Source organism: Manihot esculenta, chromosome 1 (assembly GCF_001659605.2).
Source record: "Manihot esculenta cultivar AM560-2 chromosome 1, M.esculenta_v8, whole genome shotgun sequence".
Lineage (NCBI taxonomy): Eukaryota > Viridiplantae > Streptophyta > Magnoliopsida > Malpighiales > Euphorbiaceae > Manihot > Manihot esculenta.
The window spans coordinates 11047262-11058681 of NC_035161.2; positions in this window are offsets into that span (position 1 = coordinate 11047262).

An 11420-nucleotide genomic window follows, 5' to 3' on the forward strand; every position below is an offset into this window, starting at 1 on the left:
TCAAAGGACTTACCCAAGACTCAATGACATAAATGGGCTATTGAAGTCGCCTTGGTCCAAACCTCCTGAATCAACATCAAATAATGCAATGCGCCATATTCGTGAAACTAGTGCAATCATCCTATTACATATAAACATGATGCATGAACATGCTTTAGGCATTAGATTTCGTACATAAAAGATTAAGTTTAGTTCTACTCACCTGAAGCCACTGCTCAGCTAACTCTACTGGGTCAACTAGCACTGAAGCTAGACACCTCGATGTCTCGGGTCCGATCCTACACAGATGGACTCACATGAGGTACTAAACACACTCTAACAACTCATAAACAACTGCCCAAAAACCCCCTAGAACATCACATAAACATGCATAGAAAACAACCTTGAAAAGGCTGGACAGGGCACTTTCGGCGGCACTTTCGGCCGCCGAACTTCCAGGTTCGGCGGCCGAAAGTCCTCTCCAGAGATGAAACTCAAGCACCTTCGGCGGCCGAACTTCCACTTTCGGCTGCCGAACCCTTTCGGGGGCTAGTTTCGGGGGCCAAAAGGCACTCCAGAGACGAAAGTCTCTAACCTTCGGCAGCACCTTCGGCGGCAGAACTTCCCTCCAGAGCCGAAAGTCCAAAGGCTCGGGGGCAAGCTTGGGCAGCCGAAGCCACCTCCTCACACCTCTTCAGGGGTTCGGCGGCCAAATGTACCTTCGGCGGCCGAACCTGAGTTCATCAGTAGGGCAGAAACTTGCCCTGCCTCTCGCCAAAGGCACCAAACTCCTCTCCAACTACACACCACACTTCCTCCACTTGCATACACTCATGTATATGCTCAAAGGGGTCAAAAACTACCTAAAAACCCCAAACATACAACACAAACAACACAAAAACAAGTTGTACACATCAAATCATCAAAAACACTCAAAGAACCCTAGTCATGCAACTCTCTCCATCAAACCCCATAAAACCTTCAGAAAACATAAAAACAAGCTCAGGATCTTCACTTACCTCTTGAAAACAAGTAGATGAAGGATCCTAACGTGGAGTTTTGGAGCAACTTGCCTTCAAACTCTCCAAACTTCACAACTTTGAGTTTTTAACTTAAAACCTTCAAAGAATCATGAAAACTAATCAAATCGTTGCATGATTTAATGAAAACATGAAAGAATACTCACAAAGGACAGAGTTTCACCTCAGCAAGTGAAAGAAACGATGCTCTGACCGCTTCAACCGACTGAGGGCCATTTATAGGTGGCTGGTCAGACCACCTTCGGCGGCCACACGTGAAACCGAAAGCCATGCATGTTCGGCGGCCGAACCTGGCTTTTCTTCCTTGGTTCATTTCACTCAAAAACTCAGTTCTTTATGCATAAAACTTAATGAATAGATCAAAACATTTAAGAAAAACATAAATCAAACCCTTCTAGAGGCTTCCGACATCCCGGATCCCACCGGAAAGCAGAATTCCGATGCCGGACTCCAGCCGGGTACTACATCAGGAATCCATTATTAACCTTTAAAATTTTGAAAAAATCCCTAAATAGATTTAAAGAAGGGGCAAAGCCCCAATCTCGACACATCGCTTCAAAGGAACTCATAAAAAAAAATTGAATTCGGGGTCAACATCCGAGGTGTGACCCGGTAAAACCTAAAAATAGAATGGAAAAATCTGAAAAAGGGAAAAGAAAGACCATAGTCAATTTGTTTTAGATAAAAAATAAGCTTCCTCTCTAATTGAGCATCCAGTAGGTCAGGGGGAGGAGGCAAGAAAAATAGGGCAATCCGTTCATTTAGATTCGGAGCCCAAATGTAATAGGTCTCCATAGAAAGGAAGGATCAATAGAAAGTTTCTCGAAGAAAGGTAGGAGTTACCTTAGAAACAATTTTTTTAACTCGAGGGAATGGTAGCGGGACCATTAAAAAAGAAGCGTGTATCTGAGATTCGAAAAAGCAAGAGGAAAATGAATAGAGATAGCAAGATGTATCGAAAGTAAGAAAATGAAGAAAAATGCTTGATTTTATACTCCAAGCGAAGCATTTATGAGCCTTCAATAAACCACGTTTCGGTAATCCCAACAGTAGTGACCTTCGAGACGCCTCTAGAGGGATGTGCACGCGTATCATGAGTACTTATGACAATGCCTTGGAAATCAAGAGGAATCAATGAATGCACATTTAGTAATGAAAGCGTCGATTTTGAATCACTCTACTAATGTTAGGAAAACCCAGAGATTACTGCAACCCAAACACGTAGAGGAAAAATTAAAAATCTATGTTTTCCTTCACGAAATCCGTGTGCTCCATTTAATTCGAAAGGAATTATAAGAAACTAACCTGTTAGACTCGACAAGAAGATACAATTCTAGACTCAAGGTGCTACTTTTCAACGAACACCCTTAATGGTATCCACACGAACGTCTTTTATCCTTCTAGAGTGCTAGCTCTCTCAAAGATGGATAAACTATATACTTTTCCAATCTGCAGCTCAAAACGATTTCTCCAAAAACGTTACCCCCACAATTCGCAGCAGGATTTTTATACATTTTAAGTCTTTTAGTTTTCCCACAATTCTTTTTGCAAAATAGTGGTGTTTCTCATCCATTCTCATAATCTTGCAGATACTCAAATATCTTATATGACAGTTTATTTTGATAAGAAAAACTGAAAATCTTTTATCTGTAACAGTTACAGATAGATTGCAGATCTTTTAAATATTATTATCTTATAATAATAATAATTAATATTAATAATAATAACATCTTTATTATTATTAATGATACTTAGCCCATTAATATAACACATCATCAATGTTTTTTCGTGTGTGAGTCAATAGGCTCACATTAATTGGCAATAGGCCCAGTCCCACAAGACCCATAAATCATAAGCGACCTCTAGTAAGACATTATGACTATCCAACTAATATGAGGATCGATAGTCCGATAAAGCCTAATAAATAGAACATGTATTAATCCCTTTGTCACACGATATCTTGTTTGAACATAAATCATGGTCAATGTCAAACTGATAATGATTAAGCTTATGATTTCTCGATCTCTAAGTAGACTGATAAAATCAAATGATATTGATCACACTATCAATTCATTTGAGCATAGCCATGCATTTCTCAGTCTTATTTATCGAGGGGCCCAGAAGATATATCTCTCAAAGAGAGGGACAAATTCTATCTTGATTGTTCAATATCCTCTACATAATTTCTATTATGCTCAATCATAACCTTTATGATTGTCCGATTAAAGACAATGTTTGGTTATGTCAAAACATAATAGTCTTTATGTTGGAAACTATGACAATCTCAAGTCAAAGGATTAAGACATAACTACTTTGATTCACTTATGACAATAATCCATGTAGTGATCTCAATGAGGATCCATCCAATACTCTGTTCTCTAACAAGTATCTATGATTATTGAATTATATCAACATATACATAATCATCTCATGATTATCAATCAATAATCATACTAGTTATATTTTATTATTATCAACATAATAATAAGTAACCAGGGATGTTAATCATTATTATGTAACATGCAAACAAATAATAATGATAATAAAACCTCTTTTATTAATAACTAAAATGACATACAAAAAGGTCAAAGATAATGGCTTAGGGCAAATACACTAACAATCTCCCACTTGCACTAGGCCTAATCATACAAATATCTAATACCCATAGACCTAGTGTGCTGATCATGCTTGACCTGTGAGAGAGACTTGGTCAGTGGATCTGCAATGTTGTCATTTGTGTCTACTTTGCATATTTTAATATCTCATCTATCAATGATCTCTCGAATAAGGTGATATCGCCTAAGTATATGTTTAGATCTCTGATGAGGTCTGGGCTCCTTTGCTTGTGCTATGGCACCATTGTTATCACAATAAAGGTCCATAGGATTTGCAATGCCGGGAACCACTCCCAACTCTGATATGAATTTCTTCAACCAGACTGCCTCCGTAGCTGCATCTGATGCTGCTATATACTCAGCTTCTATTGTAAAATCTGCTACAGTGCTCTGCTTGGAACTTTTCCAACTAATAGCTCCACCATTTAAAGTGAATACGAATCCTGACTGCGATCTGAAGTCATGTATGCCGATTTGGAAACTAGCATCTGTGTAACCTTTTACAACTAGCTCGTCTTCCAAACCTCCATAAACTAGGAATGCATCCTTAGTCCTTTTAAGGTACTTTAGGATATTTTTAACAGCTGTCCAGTGACTTTCACCAATATCTGGCTGATATCTGCTTGTTGTGCTTAATGCATATGAGACGTCTGGTCTAGTACATATCATGGCATACATGATAGATCCAATAGCAGAAGCATAAGGAATCTTATTCATCCGTTCTTGCTCATCAGATGTCATAGGACATTGATTCTTGCTGAGATGAATACCATGAGACATGGGCAAGAATCTTCTTTTGGAATCTTGTATGCTGAACCTTTTCAGTACCTTGTCAATATAAGTACTTTGACTCAGACCAATTATCCTCTTGGATCTATCCATATAGATCTTAACACTAAGGATATATCCAGCCTCGCCTAAGTCCTTCATTGAAAAAGAATTCCCTAACCAAGTCTTAACCTTTTGCAAGGTAGGGATATCATTCCCAATGAGTAATATGTCATCCACATATAGGACTAGAAACACAACTGCACTCCCACTAACCATCTTGTAAATACAAGGTTCATCTTCATTCTTGATGAATCCAAAGTCCTTGACTGTCTCATCAAAATGAAGATTCCAGCTCCGAGAGGCTTACTTCAATCCATAAATGGATCTTTTAAGCTTGCAAATCTTTCCAGGGATTACAAAACCCTCAGGTTGTGTCATGTACACATCCTCGAGCAAGTTTCCATTAAGGAAAGCTATTTTGACATCCATTTGCCATATCTCGTAATCATAGTATGCAACAATGGTAATGAGAATTCTAACCGACTTAAGCATTGCAACTGGCGAAAAGGTCTCATCATAGTCTATACTATGAGTTTGTTTGAAACCTTTTGCAACAAGCCTTGCTTTGTAGGTATGCACATTTTCATCCATGTCAGTTTTCTTCTTGAAAACCCATTTGCAACCAATGGTCTTAACACCCTCAGGGGGATCAATTAATGACCAAACTCGATTGTCATACATGGATTGCATTTCAGATTTCATGGCGGAAAGCCATTTTTCAAAATCTGGACCTGACATAGCCTCTTGATAGGTAGTAGGCTCATCTTGATCAATGAGCAAAAGTCCACAACTATCAGTCATGAGAAATCCATATCTCTCAGGCTGATGACGCGTCCTATTAGATCTGTGTGGGACTTATGTCACCCTTTCAGCTTCCACAACTGTTTGTGGTTCTGGAAGTGGTTCTATCGGTGGTTCAATGCTCTCTTGTGGTGCTTGAGTTTCCTCAAGTTTCACTGTACTCACATTGATTCTCTGCGAGATAAATTTCTTTTCTAAACAGGTACCATTTCGTGCAACAAATACTTTGTTCTCTGAGGGAATATAGAAATAATATCCTTTGGTTTCCTTAGAATACCCACAAAATTGCACTTGATAGATTTTGGAGCTAGCTTATATGAAATTACGCATTTCTCATAAGCCTCACAACCCCAAAACTTAAGAAAAGACAAACTGGGCATTTTGCCAGTCCATAACTCATATGGTGTCTTTTCAATCGCTTTCAATGGTACTCGATTTAAAATGAATGCAGCTGTTTCTAAGGCATAACCCCAAAATGATAAAGGGAGATTTGTTTGATTCATCATAGATCGAACCATATCTAATAAAGTTTGATTTCTCCTTTCAGAAACACCATTCTATTGTGGAGTTCCTGGAGGAGTTAATTGTGAAACAATTCCATAATTTCTAAGATGTTCATCAAACTCTTGGCTCAAATATTCACCACCTCAATCAAATCGAAGCATTTTAATAGTTCTACCAAGTTGATTTTGTTCTTCATTTTGAAATATTATAAACACTTCAAATTATTTATGTTTATGTTTCATTAGGTAGACATAGCCATACCTTCTGAAATCATCAGTGAATGTAATGAAGTACTGATAACCTCCCCTGGCACTAATGCTTAGTGGGCCACATACATCTATATGTACTAAGCCCAATAAGTTTGAAGCCCTTTGACCTTATCAAGTAAAAGGGTCCTTTGTCATCTTACCAAGCAAACAAGATTCACAATTTTCAAATGATTCAAAATCAAATGAATCTAATAAACCATCCTTAGAGAGCTTAGATATGCGATTCTCATTTATATGGCTAAGACGACAATGCCATAAATATGTTGGGTTTAACTCATTTGGCTTAGTTTTCTTAGAAGTTATGTTATAGATATTATTGTCTCTAAAATCATCTAGATTAAGGACATAAAGGCCATCATATGAATTTGCAATACAATAAAGCAAATCTTTATTATAAATGAAGCATTTCTTATTCTTAATAAGAAATGAAAAATCTTCATCGTCCAAAACAGAAATTGAAATAATATTACTACTCAAAGTAGGAACATAAAAGCAATTGTTTAAAATTAACAAAAACTCATTGGGCAAAATAAGTTCATAAGTCACTACAGCTAAAGCAACAACTCTTGCTCCATTGCCTACACGTAGGTCCACATTGCCCTTTTTCAGTTTTCTACTCGTTAAGACCCTGCACATTTGTACAAATGTGAGAACCACATCCAGTATCTAATACCCATGAAGTAGAAATAGATAAATTAATATCTATAATATAAATACCTGAAGTCGTAGTCTCACTACTCTTCTTCTTCTTGCACTCATCCAAAAAGAGCTTGCAATTCTCTTCCAATGCCCTGGTTCCTTGCAATGGAAGCAGATTCCTTCCTTAGGAACTATTTCCTTAGGAACTTTTGCCTTGGCTTGCGGTTTAGGCTTGCCTCGTCCCTTAGGCCTATTACTACCTTTAGACTTGGGCTTCCCCTTATTTTTCATGGGCTTATCCTTATTGACATTCAAAATTTGGGTAGGCCTTTTCTTGACATTTACCTCAGCTGTCTTTAGCATCCCATGCAGCTCAGGAATGGATTTATCCATGTTGTTCATGTTATAGTTCATGACAAACTGAGAAAAACTGCCAAGTAAAGAATGTAGGATCAAATCCGTGGAGAGTTCTAAACTCAGAGGATCGCCAAGCCTAGCAAGGTGATCAATGTAGCCTTTCATTTTCAAAACATGAGCACTAACTGATTCACCTTAAGCCATTTTGCAATCATGCAATGCAATGGTGGTTTCATACCTATCCTGCCTAGCTTGCTGTTGGAAAGCCTGTTTGAGATGAACACTCATCTCATAAGCCTCAAGGTGCTCCAGATCCTTCTAAAGTTCTGGGCATATAGTTGCCAACATAAGACATCCAATGTCATTAGAATCATCCATATGCTTCTTATGCTTATTCTTAACAGCATTAGTAGCATCAACAGGCGATGGTTCAGGGATAGCTTCATCAAGTACATAGGACTTTTTCTCTTGCTTGAGAACAATTCTCAAGTTTCTAAACCAGTCAATAAAATTAGTACCATTTTCTTTCAGTTTATACTTCTCAAGGATGGATCACAGTGATAAAGTGGAATTGTTATTAGCAGTCATAATGATCTACAAAATATATAAATATGATCAATTTAGTAAATTAATATTGAGGTGATAATAATCTCCCACTAAAATAAACCCTCAAAAAGAATTATTACAATAATAATATTTTAGTGGGTTAAGATCCATATTTCACCTAATTCCAAGTCAGTTTTGGCATGATGCTTAGAATTAAGTTATTTAGGTAGGTAACTCCTTACCAATTACATCTAATGTAACTCTTAGATTATGAGGTGTTGACATCATATGTCAAATGCATGTTATGCCCTATCTAATGCCTTAGGCCTAAAACCGTTTTGATAGCCTAATTAAGTCCAACCAAAATTAAATAAATGAGTAACTATTACTCATCCTATCTTACTAAGATAATATAAGCACTTTGCTTTGGCAAAACCTGCATTTTGGTGATCTTAGTCTTAATAGACATTTAACACATGGGTGGCATTAAAACTTAAAATTTTATAATGAGGGTTCAACTTTCAATTTTAATTATGTTGTCTTACATTTATATATCACAACATCCTATATGCATACATATATATAAACTATCATGCATAGCATCATATGACAAAATATGTAAACGTGACATAGCATGGCCAAAATCTAAAATGATCTTCACAAGCCAATATGAAGATCATAAAGGGCAACCTAGGTGTAATCCTATTACATTAGTTGCAATGGAATATGTCTTTATATCTTTAGCTTGCTTGTCCACGCCATGGAATCTACTCATCATTAGAGGCAACTCCACCATCACCATAGAAGCACGAGTCTGCACTCCTCCATCTTGTAGATCTTCATTTATAAAATTTAAAGAAAGCCTATACTATTAAATTAAAATAAACGACACGTAGGCCGTATTTAAAAATTACATCCCATAAAAAATCAATCTCATAGGTTAATAAGGTCATGCTATACACCATGCCAAGACATCACATAATCACAACATATTTCATACAAACATGCTATAAACTTATTAGCTTAAAGGTTATTTTGTTGCGGGAACGATATCTAAGGTGCTACGCACACGACGGTCTTGCTAGCCGGGTAGTCCCCTCGAAGCTAAACAGAACCATTAATTGCACTAACAGATTGCTGCCTAAATCCCCTTATTCTGCATATTAGTCAGATTGATTTTACTGATCTTATCATTAATTGTTTGATCATATCAAACAATCTTTGACTATACTGAAAATGATACCATCGTTTATTAATCATATTAACAAACAACAGTAATGCATATGTGTGTATATACTTTGTGAAAACTTTTTTCACATAAAACCTACAGATATCATAGATTCATATCACATATAAATCTATCGTTTTTGAAATCATATGTAAAATGAACTATACGATTTAATTACCATGCCATTCTAGCAAACTTATATCACATATAACATATCAATCATGGCATATTCGACTTAAATGAAGAGCACATATTGGCTCTGATACTACTGTTAGGAAAACCCAGAGATTACTGCAATTTAAAAATGCAACGAAAAAATTAAAAAATCTCTATTTTTCTTTACGGGATCCGTGTGCTTCATTTAATTCAAAATGAAGGATAAGAGACTAACCTGTTAGACTCGACAAGAAGATACAATCCCAGACTCAAGGTGCTGCTTTTCAACGAATATCCTTAATGGTATCCACACGAACGTCTTTTATCCTTCTAGAGTGCTAGCTCTCTCAAAGATAGATAAACTATGTGCTTTTCCAATCTGCAGCTCAAAACGATTTCTCCAAAAATGTTACCCCCACAATTTGCAGCAAGAGTTTAATACATTTTAAGTCTTTTAGTTTTTCCACAATTCTTTTTGCAAAAGAGTTGTGTTTCTCACCCACTATCACAATCTTGCAGATACTCAAATATCTTACGTGACAGTTTATTTTGAAAACGAAAATTGAAAATCTTTTATCTGTAACAGTTACAGATAGACTGCAGATCTTTTAAATATTATTATCTTATAATAATAATAATTAATATTTATAATAATAACATCTTTATTATTATTAATTATACTAATGGGCTTTTAGGCCATTAATATAGCACATCATCAACGTTCTTTTGTGTGTAACCCAATAGGCTCACATTAATTGGCAATAGGTCCAGTCCCACAAGGCCCATAAATCATAAGCGGCCTCTAGCAAGACATTATGACTATCCAACTAATATGAGAATCGATAGTCTGATAAAACCTAATAAATAGAACATGTATTAATTCCTTTGTCACACGATATCTGTAATACCCGGCTAGACTCCGGTATCGGAATTCCTACCGTCCGGTGGAATCTCGGATGTCGGAAGCCTCTAGTAGGGTAGAATCATGTTTTCATAAAATGTTTTAAGGTATTTCATGGTTTTAAGTAAGAAAATTAAATGAGTTTTTGCATGAAAAGTCTTTGGAGGAAAACCCAGGTTCGGCCGCCGAAAGTCAAGTTCGGCCGCCGAAAGTCAAGTTCGGCCGCCGAACATGCATGCATTTTGGAGGCACGTTAGGCCCCCGAAAGCATGAGTGAGGGAAGTCCAGGTTCGGCCGCCGAAAGTCAAGTTCGGCCGCCGAACATGGCATGCATGCGGAAGCACTTTCGGCCCCCGAACGTGGCCTGGCCAGCCACCTATAAAAGGGTCACTTTGCCGAAATGGGCGAGCTTTCTCCCATTTTCGGCCACAGCTAGCTTCCGATCTCCCTCTCCCCATATCTTGCATTCTTTCTCCAAATCTCCTCCATTTTTCTTGAGTTTTCACCTCTCATTACAAGTTTTGAGCATTTAAGACAAGTTTTCGAGCTTTGGGAACTCAGGAGCTCATTTGCTTGGATCTCCGAGTTTAGGTCGTCTCTCTCTCGATCTTCAAGAGGTAAGAGCCGATCTTAAGCTCATTGTATGTTTTAAGTAAGATTTAAGTTGTTTTATGGGGTAGAAAGGCATGTGTAGGTTTTAGTGAGTTATGGATGATTTTTGAGTTTATGCAAATGTGGCTTGCAAATGCTTGTGTTGGTGTGTTGTAGTTAGGGTATTTGATAGTTTGAGACTCCTAGGAGCTTGTATGCATGTTTTGGTTGAGTTATATGCATGTTGGAAGAGTTAGGAGGCAAATGTGCATAAAGGAGCCAAGTTTCTGCCCTTTGGCAGAAACCAGGTTCGGCAGCCGAAGGCACATTCGGCCGCCGAACATGGCTGGGGAGGCAGGCCTTTCGGCTGCCGAAGTTGCCCCCGAAATGAGACTTTCGTCTCTGTCTGGGACTTTTGGCCGCCGAAGGTGCCGCCGAACATGCATGATTTTCGCCTCTGTCTGGGACTTTCGGCCGCCGAAGGTGCCGCCGAACCTGCCTGACTTTCGGCTCTTGAGGGACTTTCGGCCGCCGAAGGTGCCGCCGAAAGTGCCCTGTCCAGCCATTTCTTGCATGTTTTTATGTAATTATTTTATGATGTTTTAGGGGGTTTTTGGGGAGTATATTAGAGTTATGTTTATGTATGTTTGGTCCCTCATTGGAGTCCACCTGTGTAGGTTCGGACCCAAGGAACCGAGGACCCCAGCAGTGAGCCAGCTGCTACAGAGTTTGTCAGAGCTAGCTAGAGGTGAGTGGAATAAACCTTAAGTTTTTAAAAATAATTGAAATATGAATTTTGAGCATGATCCATGCATCATGAATGCCATGAGATATAATAGGTTGTTTGCATTAGTATTCACGAATATGTTGCATTGCATTTATGATGTTGATGTGGATTGGTTATTGGATGATCCTTTAGTCCTCATATGGCATGATGATGTTACGGCATGATATGGTATGAAA